The following is a 12,294-nucleotide window of genomic DNA, read 5'->3' on the forward strand; positions in this document are numbered from 1 at the left end:
AAAGAGTGTCCACCTCAGTTAACTGGGGAGGCTGAGACACTGGGCCCTATAGAACACCTAGAACACAAAACCACTCCATCAACTCAGGGAAGCAACTAAAATGCGGAGACAAAGAGGCAGGTCACAAATGAAGGAAATGGAGGAAAGCAAATGACTGGATATATAGTTCAAAACCATGGTTATAAGGGTTTTCAAGAATTTCCTAGAAAAGGCTGACAAATTTAAAGAGACCCTAGAGGATATGAAAAAGTATAGACTAGAAATTAAGCATACACTGACTGAAATAAAAAATATTATACAGAGACCTAAAAGCAAACTAGAGGATCACAAGAATCAAGTCAAAGATTTGGAATAAAAAGAAGCAAAAAACACTCCTCCAGAAAAGAAAAAGAATCCAAAAATATGAAGATACTGTAAGGAGCCTCTGGGACAACTTCAAGTGTACCAACATCAGAATTATGGGGGTCCCAGAAGAAGAGAGAGAGCAAGATACTGAAAACCTATTTGAAGAAATAGTGACTGAAAACTTCCCCCACCTGGTGAAAGAAATAGACTTACAAGTCCAGGAAGCACATAGAACCCCAAACAAAAGGAATCCAAAGAGGACCACACCAATACACATCATAATTAAAATGTCAAGAGCAAAGGACAAAGAGAGAATATTAAAAGCAGCAAGAGAAAAACAGTTAGTTACCTACAAGGGAACACCCATACGATTGTCAGCTGATTTCTCATCAGAGACTATGCAGGCCAAATGGGAATGGCAAGAAATATTCAAAGTTATGAATAGCAAGAAACTACAATCAAGATTACTCTACCCAGCAAAGCTATCATTCAGAATTGAAGGTCAGATAAAGAGTTTCACAGATAAGAAAAAGCTAAAGGAGTTCATCACCACCAAACCAGAATTATATGAAATGCTGAAAGGTATTCTATAAGAAGAGGAAGAAAAAGAAAAAAGTTAAGATAAAAATTATGAACAACAAATACGTATCTATCAACGAGTGAATCTAAAAACCAAGGAAATAAAAAATCTGATGAACAGTATTAACTTGTGAATATAATAGAATCAGGGGCATAGAAAGGGAGTGGACTGACAATTCTCAGGGGAAAAGGGGAGTGGGGATGCAGGAAGGGACTGGACAAAAATCGTACACCTATGGATGAGGACAGTGGAGGGGGGTAAGGGCAGAGGGTGAGGTGAGAACTGGGTGGAGGGGAGCTAAGGGGGGGGGAAAGAGGAAAAATTGTAATAATCTGAACAATAAAGATTCATTTTAAAAAATCTTCAGTGAATCTCCAAATATTAAACAATTTTATTGACCACAAGTATCAATATAACAGCTGATAATAAGAGCTAAGATTTAATGAATAATTTGTTGTGTAAAAGAAATTGTGCCTAATGGTTTTCACACATAGTCAGATAGAATTTTTGTGCAACCCTGTAAAAGAGATAATATTATTCCAATAGGAAACTGAGGCTTACAGTAGTTAAGAATTTTGACAGAGGTCACATACTTTGCACACTGTGATCTTACATAAACTCAAAGACTAAGATTTTATATTACTGTACTTATTATTTATAGGATAAATTATAATTTTTATAATCATTATTTTTATAATCATTTTTATAAGGATTACTTTGGAACATATTCATCTCAGAATGCCAACTATATATTAATGGTATGCGGGTTTGTTTATTCTAGGAATGATGCTTTCCATGTATATTAATTCTGCAGATATTTTAAATTTAACTTTGTTTTAATTAATATAATTCTAGTTTAAAATATTTTCAAGTATGATACAGTACCATTTTTTTCATTTATGCTAGCTATATTCACTGGTAATGTTTTAATATTTTAATAGTGTGTGATCTTTGATGTTTATAAAGGAATTTGTCCCCCCCATTAAATGAGTTCAAATTGTCGCTGATGCTTTCACTGTGCAGATTGATAACATATTCTATTTTTCTTCTTTCCAGATATAAGCACTATCAAACACACATATTTCAGCTTTGAGTCCAACATTCACAACTGAGATAAGATTGAAAAACCCAAACAGCAATTTTTGTGCAAAGACTCACCCTAATTAAACACAGCATTAAATGAATGCCTCTCATCTAATATCACCTACGTATTTTTCATATATATATATATATATGAACTTTATGATAGCTATTCTACTAGGTCTAATAAATGTTTTAAATTTTTATTTTAAAGTTCTTCATAGAATTATAGATACACTATGGATTTTGCAGTCAGATAGAATTGGCTTTCAATCCTATAACACATAGTTTCATGAATCACAAAGTTTCACAGATACCAAAAGCTCTTCTATGTAATGGATGTAATAATAATAAACTTTCTGTACAATGAATTTACTTAATACATTGTATTATTTACATTATTGTATAATTTATCTAATACAATACTATTCTCTGGTTGTATCTTTACTTTCTTTTTAATTTTTATTTATTTATTCATTTTACAGAGACAAAGAGAGATAGAGAGAGATTTGTTGCTCCACTTATTTATACATTCATTGGTTGATTCTTGTATGTGCCCTGGCTGGGAGTTAAACCTACAACCTTGGGGTTTTGAGAGACACTCTACCAACTGAGCTACCTGGCCAGGGCTGTCTTTACTTACTTTCTCCTACATTAGTTCACTTTGAATTTTTATAACCTAATGTATTTTGTATAATCAGGCCTATATCAATTTCAATGAATGGAAATCCAATTCTAATAAATCCAAAAAATAGGAGGAAGTTATATTTCTTAATTTAAAAACAAAGTAACACAAAACAAAACATGATATCAGTTAGAAATGGCTAGCTCAAGGATTTTAATGAAATCAGAGATTTTATGCTCTCCTCTGTGATTTTCTTTGATGGTTTCATGATTACAGGTCAGCTAGCTGCTTCTCCAGGTTTATATTCTTACTGGAGGCCCGGTGCACTAAATTTGTGCATGGGGGGTGTGTGTCCCTCAGCCCAGCCTGCACCCTCTCCAATCTGGGACCCCTCCAGGGATGTCCGACTGCCCGTTTAACTGCCCTAAACGGGCAGTCGGATATCCCTCTCACCATCCAGGACTGCTGGCTCCCAACTGCTTGTCTGCCTGCCTTCCTAATTGCCCATAACCACTCTGCCTGCCAGCCTGATCAACCCCTAACCACTCCCCTGCCAGCCTGATTAATGCCTAACTGCTCCCCTGCCAGCCTATTTGCCCCTAACTGCCCTCCCCTGTAGGCCTGATCACCCCTAACTGCCTTCCCCTGCAGTCCAGATCACCCCTAACTGCCCTCCCCTGTAGGCCTGTTCCCCGCCAATTGCTCTCCCCTGCAGGCCTGGGTCCCCCCCAACTGCCATTCTCTGCAGGCCTGGTCGCCCCCAACTTCCCTCCTCTGCTGGCCTGGTCACCCCTACTGCCCTCCCATGCAGGCTTGATTGCCCCCAACTGCCCTCCCTTGCAGGCCTGGTCTCTCCCAACTGCCCTCCCCTGCTGGCCTGATTGCCCACAACTGCCCTCCCTTGCAGGCCTAGTCCCTCCCAACTGCCCTCCTCTTCTGGCCGTCTTGTGTCCACATGGGGGAAGCCATCTTTGACCACATGGTGGCAGCCATCTTGTGTGTTGGAGTGATGGTCAATTTGCATATTACTCTTATTAGATAGATGGTTCTATGATCAAATAGGAAAAATAGCTACTTCATCCTCAAAACAATTTGACAATTCCTAGGAAGGACACACAATGCCTGGACCATGTCACATACATACACCTTGGAACAACATCATTGTTGAGGAGGTGGCACATGTTCATCTCTGTGAAAGGGACACAATAGTATGAATAGACTAGAGGCCGGGTGCACGAAATTTGTGCACAAGGAGGGGGAGTGTCCCTCAGCCCAGCCTGCACCCTCTTGCAATCCAGGATCCCTCAGGGGATTTCTGACTGTCGGTTTAGGGATTCCTATGGGATCAGGCCTAAACCAACCGTTGGAAATCCCTCGCAATCTGGGACTACTGGCACCAAACTGCTCTCCTGCCTGCCTGCCTGATCGTCCTAACCACTATGCCTGCCTGCCTGATTGCTCCTAACTGCTTGACAGCCTGCCTGATCACCCCTAACTGCCTCTGCCTGCCTGCCTGATCACCCTTAACCTCTCTGCCTGCCTGATCGCCCCTAACCACTCACCTGCCTGCCTGATTGCCCCTAACTGCCTCTGTCTGCCTGCCTGATAGCCACTAACCACCTCTGCCTCGGGCCCCTCTGACACGGCTTCATCTGGAATGACGTCCAGAAGGTCGTTCGGCTGTTCGGTCTAATTAGCATATTACGCTTTATAGATGGCTGGTGTGAGACAAAACAATATCTCAAGTTTTTATTTCCTAGCAACAGGAATAATTGACAAGGGTGTATGCCAAACAACTGAATTTAAAATTTCCTCTGAAATGTTATGCTATACTTAATTTCTATTTCTTTATCAAGCATTAGCATTCACACACAACATTGTTAATTGCAAATAAAATAACATCACAACTGAGTAATATAAATGCCATAGGCTAGCTTCATTAGATTAATGAGCCAAAGACTCCAACCTTGATGTCTCTTCTAATTATGCGCAATGTACTGTTTCTTTCAAAAGAAGACATCTAATTAATTAGAGACAAATGTCATCTATAGGTCATTGACAGCTAAAATGATCACTGATAATTCAGTTTAGTCCAAGGCAACTTAATAATCCTCTGAGATTTCCAGAAAATGTCATCTTTGCATCAAAAAGTTTTTTCTGTAGTGAAGGATTATAGAAAGTAAAAATAAATCTCCAAATCTTTAACTTTTTCATACAAAGTAACTCTTATCAAACCTGAGAAATAAATGCAACCTTTCCCAAATAGACATAAGTGAAAATTTCCTTTTGATCATGTAAACTAATTAGGGGTTTTAAAGGAAGCATATGTTTGGAAAAAAACATTTCATTGAAAAAGAAAATATTTTTAGTGTCAATATTTAAGATGCCATTTGTAGTAATTTAAAAAATGAATTATTTTATTTTTATTTGATAAAAATACATTTGGACCACCACATACTCATAAAAAATAATTATTTTTTCCATTTTTTATGTTTATCTATAAACATATTAAAGTTAATGCACTGGGAATATCTGTTAAATATACATTTTTGAAAAGTAACAAAAAATACTTTAATTCCATAATTGAAAGTGGTATAAATATGGCTGTAAACAAATAAAAAAATGTCTTCAAACCCTTTATTATTTAAAATTCAATGGAAAGATTACAATTAGGAATAGAACAAAGTTCTCCAAACTTTATGCCAGTTACCCAAACTGTTTATGTCAAATAATGAATATGATTAATATCCTAGAGTATTTTTATACCTATTTTTCTCCCACAGAACATTATCAAAATGTTTTACATTCTTACTACTGGTATCTTATCAGTTTTGGCAAATAAACCGCTTTTTATAAAATCAGACATTCCACAAATAATGTTGCACCAAAACACCTACATATATAAAGGTAAAAACTTCAGATGTGAGATTTGGCATATTTTATGTTTATTACAAAAGAATAACTTTATCTTTGCTCAGTGATTTAATATCCGAAAAGTACAAAATATTCTCATTTATTTGTGGACTTAAATTTTAAATATAAGAAGATGTGACAAAATACATACATGTACTTTATATTAATTTTTAATAATTTAATACAAAAATAATGGAATTCTTTTTCTAAGATAACTGTTAACTAAAATTTTTTGATAACTTTTAAAACACAATGTCCAGCCTTCTTACCTTTTGTGTGTACCTATAATATATGAACTTTATAAAACAATAAGAAAATTGCTCTGTTAGCTGAGTAGATGCTTCAAGGCTTCCTGGGTTCTAGATTGCCTTATGTAGCCTTATGATTTCCATGGATTCTTATCAAGCATCTGTCTTCTTATATATGACTAGGGGCCTGGTGCACAAAATTCATGCACTGGGGGGGGGGCTTCTCCTCAGCCCAGCCTGCCCCCTCTCACATACTGGGAGCCCTCAGGGGATGTCCTACTGACGGCTTAGGCCCGCTCCCCATAAGGAGCGGGCCTAAGCCACAGTCTGGCCTCCCTTTGCGTGAGACAACCGGCTGGTCAGGGAAATGCACCAGCCCCATCACCCTACTGCTGCAGCCACTGCCAGTCACCACAGCCAAGGCAAGGTGTTTTCATCAACACGGACTCCAGTCCCTTTACCAAGAAAAAATGACAACTTTCTTTAGGCATTTTCAAGATGTATCTCTCATAGGATATGACATGTCTTTCTTTTTTTTTTTTATCCTCACCTGAGTATATGTTTCCATTGACTTTTAAAAAATGTGAAAGAGAAAGGGAAAGACAGAGAGAAACATCAAAGTGAGAGGAATACTTAGATTGGTTGCCTCCTGCATGATCCCTGACCTGGGCCCCAGCCAGGGAGGAGCCTGCAACTTAGGTACATGCCCTTGATCAGAATCTAACCTGGACTCTGTGGTTGGCAAACCTAGGCATTATCCACTGAGCCAAACCATGTAGGGCAGGATATGACATTTCTTAGCCCTCCAGCAGCGGACCTTCATTTCTTTCCCCAGGAGTGTGGTGGAAAAGCCCTAGATCACCTTTTTGGATTCTTCTACCCAAGTTACTAAGAATATTACCAGTGGCATACAGGGAGCTTAGCCAACGAGCAGTCAGAAAAGGTTATTTCCTCTGTAGTTCACACCTATCTCCTGTGATCTCCAGCTCCACCCCTGCCAAGGCCTAAAGCCTTCAGCCCTTGGCAGGGGACCCCTAGCTGGCTCGATCGCCCTGCTCCACCCCCAGCAAAGGCTGCAAGCCTCTGTTTGAGGCTCAGGCCCTTGGCAGGGACCACCAGCTGGTTCCGATCGCCCGCAGGGACCCCCAGCTGGTGCAATTGCCCTGCTCCACCCACAGCCAAGGCCGCAAGCCTCTGGCAGAGGCTTGGGCTCTGGCAGGGACCCCCAGCTGGCTCTGATCGCCCGCAGGGGACCCCAGCTGGCTCTATCGCCTGGCTCCACCCATGGCCAAGGCTGTAAGCCTCTGGCCGAGGCTTGGGCTCTGGGCAGGGACCCCCAGCTGGCTCCAAGGCTGCGAGCCTCTGGCCAAGGCTGCAAGCCTTGGGCCCTGGGCAGGGACCCCCAGCTGGCTCCAATCACCGCAGGGGACCCCAGCTGGTTCCAATGGCCCAGCTCTGCCCCCAGCCAATGCCGCAAGCCTCTGTTTGAGGCTCAGGCCCTGGGCAGGGACCCCCAGCTGGCTCCGATTGCCTGCAGGGGACCCCTAACTGGCTCTGATCTCCTGTGGGGGACCCCAGCTGGCTCCAATCTTCCCCTCTGATCTTCGCCTCCAATCGCCCAGTTCCAACCATGGCCACTCTCCAAGGCTGCAGCCATCTTAGTTGGGTGTATTTGCATATTCACTTTCTGATTGGCTGGTGGGCATGGCTGGTGGGCGTGGCTTGTGCGTGTAGCGGAGTGATGATTTGCATATTACTGTTTTATTAGATAGGATAGGTTAAGATCACATACTCTCAAAAGTAACAGGAGAGATAGGAGAATAATTTTTAAAAGACACCTTCATAGAAGTTATAATCTAATGGAGTCATTAGGCATAAACATAAGTAATTAAAATACTAGGGCCCTAGCCGGTTTAGCTCAGTAGATAGAGCATTGGCCTGTGGACAGAAGGGTCCCAGGTTCAATTCCAGTCAAGGGCACATGTCTGGATTGCAGGCTTGATCCCCAGTAGTGGGCGTGCATGAGGTAGCTGGTCAATGATTATCTCTCATCATTGATACTTCAATCTCTCTTTCCCTCTCTCTTCCTCTCTCTGAAATCAATAAGAATATATTTAACTAAAAATAAAATACTAGGTAGAAAAGTTATAAAGCATTAAGAATATGTCTAATTTCTGGGATGAAAAAAATATGATCAAGGGATTAACATGACATTTAATTTGGGCCTTGATGAGAAGTTATTACCAGAAGTGATAGGATGTGATAATTAATCTAGGTATATAGTTGGACCCTAAGTAAAGACATAAAATGCAAATGAGAAGTGACATTTCTAGGAAATGACAAGCCTTACAGGTTTTTATTGGTATCTAGAATGAATAAATAAGAATATACAAGACAGAGGCAGCAAAGGCAAAATGAAGTGAAATAATGCTAGCAATCAGGGGCTTAGTTGTAAAGAAAATTATGAGGACTTTGTACTTTATTTTTAAAAGAATTTAATAATGTATCCAGTGTGCCTCATTATGTATAAAGTCATAAATATTTACTTCTTACAATAGCAACATAAATAAAATATTATTAGCAATCTCTATAATATTAATAATCTACATATCATTCTCATCAATGCACCAAGAAATGATGCCTAATTTGTTATATTCTCCTTTGGTCCTTTCTTACTTTTATGGGTTACTGATAAAAACTAAATTTAGTTGATATGAAGTGAAAATCACTCCATTTTTTAAAGTATTGTGCCCACATTTAAATTAACAAATATGTATAGAAATTAAGCAAATAATATTATTTCCATATTGGAATACTCTATAATATCAGACAATTAGAGTTCAAAGGCACTTTCATATATATTCGTAGGTTAATTTTTCTATATCCTTAATACTATTTATTTTATATTTATTAATTAAAAAGGTTTAGCCAAGATTTCATACTAAGTAACATCTCTAGTGGTGTACACACTCCACACAATTATGTATTGTTGTTTTCTTTACTGATGTACCTCAAACACCTAAAAGAGTACCTGAACCAGAGTAGGTACTCAATAAATATGTTGGTTAAATAATGAGTATTTTATTTTTATCTTTATTGTTGAGAGTATGACAGGTATCACCCATTTTTCCCCCACTGCTTCCCTTCTCCTGGTTTCCACCCTACCCCAATTGAGTCACTGTAGCATTTTCAGCTATTAGTATTTATAGATTTTATTTGCCCAAACATTTTTTTATTCAGAGAATTTTTAAATCTTCCTTTACAGATGATCATTATTCCAATCCCAGTCTTTTTCATGTATGTAGCATGGTAGGCTACATAAGTAAATGTGTAGAATGTTTTATCATATGAACATTCTTCCTTTAAATAGACATACATGACATAGGTCTTTTAGTTTTTATTTCTTATCAACTCACCCTCATTAGCTGGCCAGGATGAAATAGTACTCAATTTTTTTCATAATGTGCTGTCATGTGGAATGAAAGAATAATCTGTCTTCTGAATAAAAACCAAGTAGTGAGTAGTCATTGTGATATTAATTAGAGGCAACTTTTGTTCATTCTTTCAGCCATGGCAAAGGGGGTATTAAAAAAAGAAGGGTAGATTCTCTCACAATCACATCAAAATTACAATTAAACTACAGAAAAAACATCATTCAGAATCGCCTAAAATCTATCTGAACAGAAGTCCTACAACTAAGTATATAAAGAAGAAACCACATTAAGACTAGTAGGAGGGGCAGAGACATGGAATGGGCTTGTCTCACACAACATGTGGTAGATAAAAATCAGATGAGCTAACTTGGCTGTGGAAGTCCCCTTCCTAGGAGTCAGGAGTCCTAGCCCCACACCAGACCTTGTAGCCCAAGGTTCTAGTACCAGAAAAAGCAGTCCCCATAACTTCTAGCTATAAAAATCTGTGGGGGTTGTGGCTAAGACAGCTGGAATACCAGGAGGTCCTCTTAAAGGGTCCGCACAGGGACTTGGACTCAGACTCTGAGTTTCAGTGCTGGGCAGCAGCTCAGAAGGCACCAGGTACACACAAGTAAGAACTGAATTGTCTTTCATCAGTGCGAGAGCTGGAGGGGAAGCTTTCTCCCAGACTGAAGTGTTGGCAGAGGCCATTGTTCCTCTTCTGAGCCCTCGCCACCCACAGAGCAGGCACACTGGCACCAAAGCTGAGACTATACCAATCTGGCTCACACTGTTTGCTCTATCCTGGTGATTCCCTGAGACCCACCCTACCCAAATTTCAGACCCACCCAAGCTGTTTCCAGGACTTTTTATACCCATGCTGTCTTGACTCATGATTCAGACTTTCCTAAAATCTTTCAAACATGAAGCACCTGGCTTTGGCTTGCTCCAGACCTCTCACTAGTGGACCTAGGCCCCAGCACTAGTGGCAGCCAACTTTGGTTCACAGCTTGGCCTCTCTTGGGCAACTCCAAGCTCAGCACAAGTAGCAGCCATCTGCAGATCCCTTTGTAGTTCATGCCAGGTGAGTCTGGGAAGAACACAGGTGGCGGCTGACCTTGGCCTATAATTCCCAGGATGCCCCAGACCCATCCCACCCTGTGGACAGCTTAATAGCATGTCAAAGTACCATCCAACAACCTCTACAAGTGACACAATCAAAGGGAAGACTCAGGGGGAACCAGAGGCTCACTAAACTAAGTCCTACTCTGTGGGGTGGGCCCATGCACAGCTGATCTTCCATAGTGGTTACAGCCAACCTTTGCTGTCAGTCAGCCTTGGGGTAGATCCCTCCCATTGACATGCTAACAGCAATCAAGGCTCAACTACAACAAGAGGGTGTACATAGCCCACACAAGGGGAGGGGAGAGGGTACATACCTGGAATGAATAGGGTGACTATGCCAATGGACCATACAGGATACTCTACCAAACCTGAGCGATATAGTGGCTCTCTCTAATACATAGAACCAAACACAGGAAGGCTGCCAAAATGAGGGGACAAAAAAACATGTTCCAAATGAAAGAACAGAACAAACTCAAACTCCAGAAAAATAACTACCATATTTTCTGGTGTATAAGATGACTGGGCGTATAAAAGATTTTCCTGGATTAAAAAGTCATCTTATACGCCAGAAAATATGGTAAACAAAATAGAGACAAGCAACCCACTAGATGCAGAATTCAAAACATGGGTTATAATTATGCTCAATAAACTTAGGAAAAGAGTACATGGACTTAGTGAGACCTTCAACAAAGTGATAGAAAACATAACAATGGAACTAGAAAACATAAAAAAAGAACCAGTCCAAGATGAAGAATACATTGACTGAAATGAAGAATCATTTACATGGAGTCAACAGTAGAGTAGATAAGCAGAGAATTAAATCAGAAATTTGGCAGATAAGGAAGCAGATGGTTTAAGGAACCTTTGAGACAACTTCAAACATACCAACATTTGCATCGTGGGGGTGCTAGAAGGAGAAGAGAGCAAGGAATTGAAAACCTACTAATTGAAAAAATAATGACTGAAAAGTTCCCTAACCTGGTGAATAAAATAGACATACAAGTACACGAAGTGCAGAGAGTCCCAAACAAGATGAACCCAAAGAGGTCCACACCAAAACACATCATAATTAAAATGCAAAAGGTTAAAGTCAAAGAGAGAATCTTAAAAGCAGGGAGAGAAAAGCAGTTAGTAAACTACCTAGGAGCTCCCATAAAACTATCAGCTGATTTCTCAACAGAAACTTTGCAGGCCAGAGTGAATTGGCAAGACATATTCAAAGTAATAAAAAGCAAGGAGCTACAACCAAGATTACTCTAACCAGCAAAGCTACAATTTAGAATCAAAAGACAAGAGCTTCCCAGACAAGAAAAAAACTAAAGGAGCTCATTACCACCAAACCAATATTACATGAACTGTTAAAAGGTCCTTTTAAAGAAGAAAAAAGATTAAAAAAATATGAACAATAAAATGGCAATGAATACATATCTATCAACAATTGAATCTAAAAACAAAATAAACTAACAAACCCCCAATTAGCTGCTTACAGACAGAAGTTTAAAAAAAAATGTATTTTCGCCCAAATGCTTCCCTTATATTAAAATGTATTACTGCCTTAACAACCTCCTATAGTTTATATCTTACTTACATTGGGTTATACAAGTTTTCAAAGCAAGTTTTACAATCCTATATAATAAAAAGGTAATATGCAAATTGACCATCATGCCTCACAAGATGGCTGCCTACAACCAGGCCAGCAGGGGGTTTAGTGAGGGATGACCAAACGACTGAACAGCAGGCTGCATTTAGCGACCAGGCTGGTGGGGGGGGGCCATGAGGGACTACCAGGCTGGTGGGGGGGCCAGTGGGGGTGACCAGGCTGCAGGGGAGGCAGTTGGGGGTGATTAGGCTGGCAGGGGGGCAGTGAGGGGCAACTAGGCTGGCAGGGGTCAGTTGGGGGAGACCAGGCCAGCAGGGGGTGTATTAAGGGGTGACCAGGCCAGCAGGGGGGGCAGTTAGGAGCGA

The sequence above is a fragment of the Eptesicus fuscus genome, chromosome 8 (assembly GCF_027574615.1).
Source record: "Eptesicus fuscus isolate TK198812 chromosome 8, DD_ASM_mEF_20220401, whole genome shotgun sequence".
NCBI lineage: Eukaryota > Metazoa > Chordata > Mammalia > Chiroptera > Vespertilionidae > Eptesicus > Eptesicus fuscus.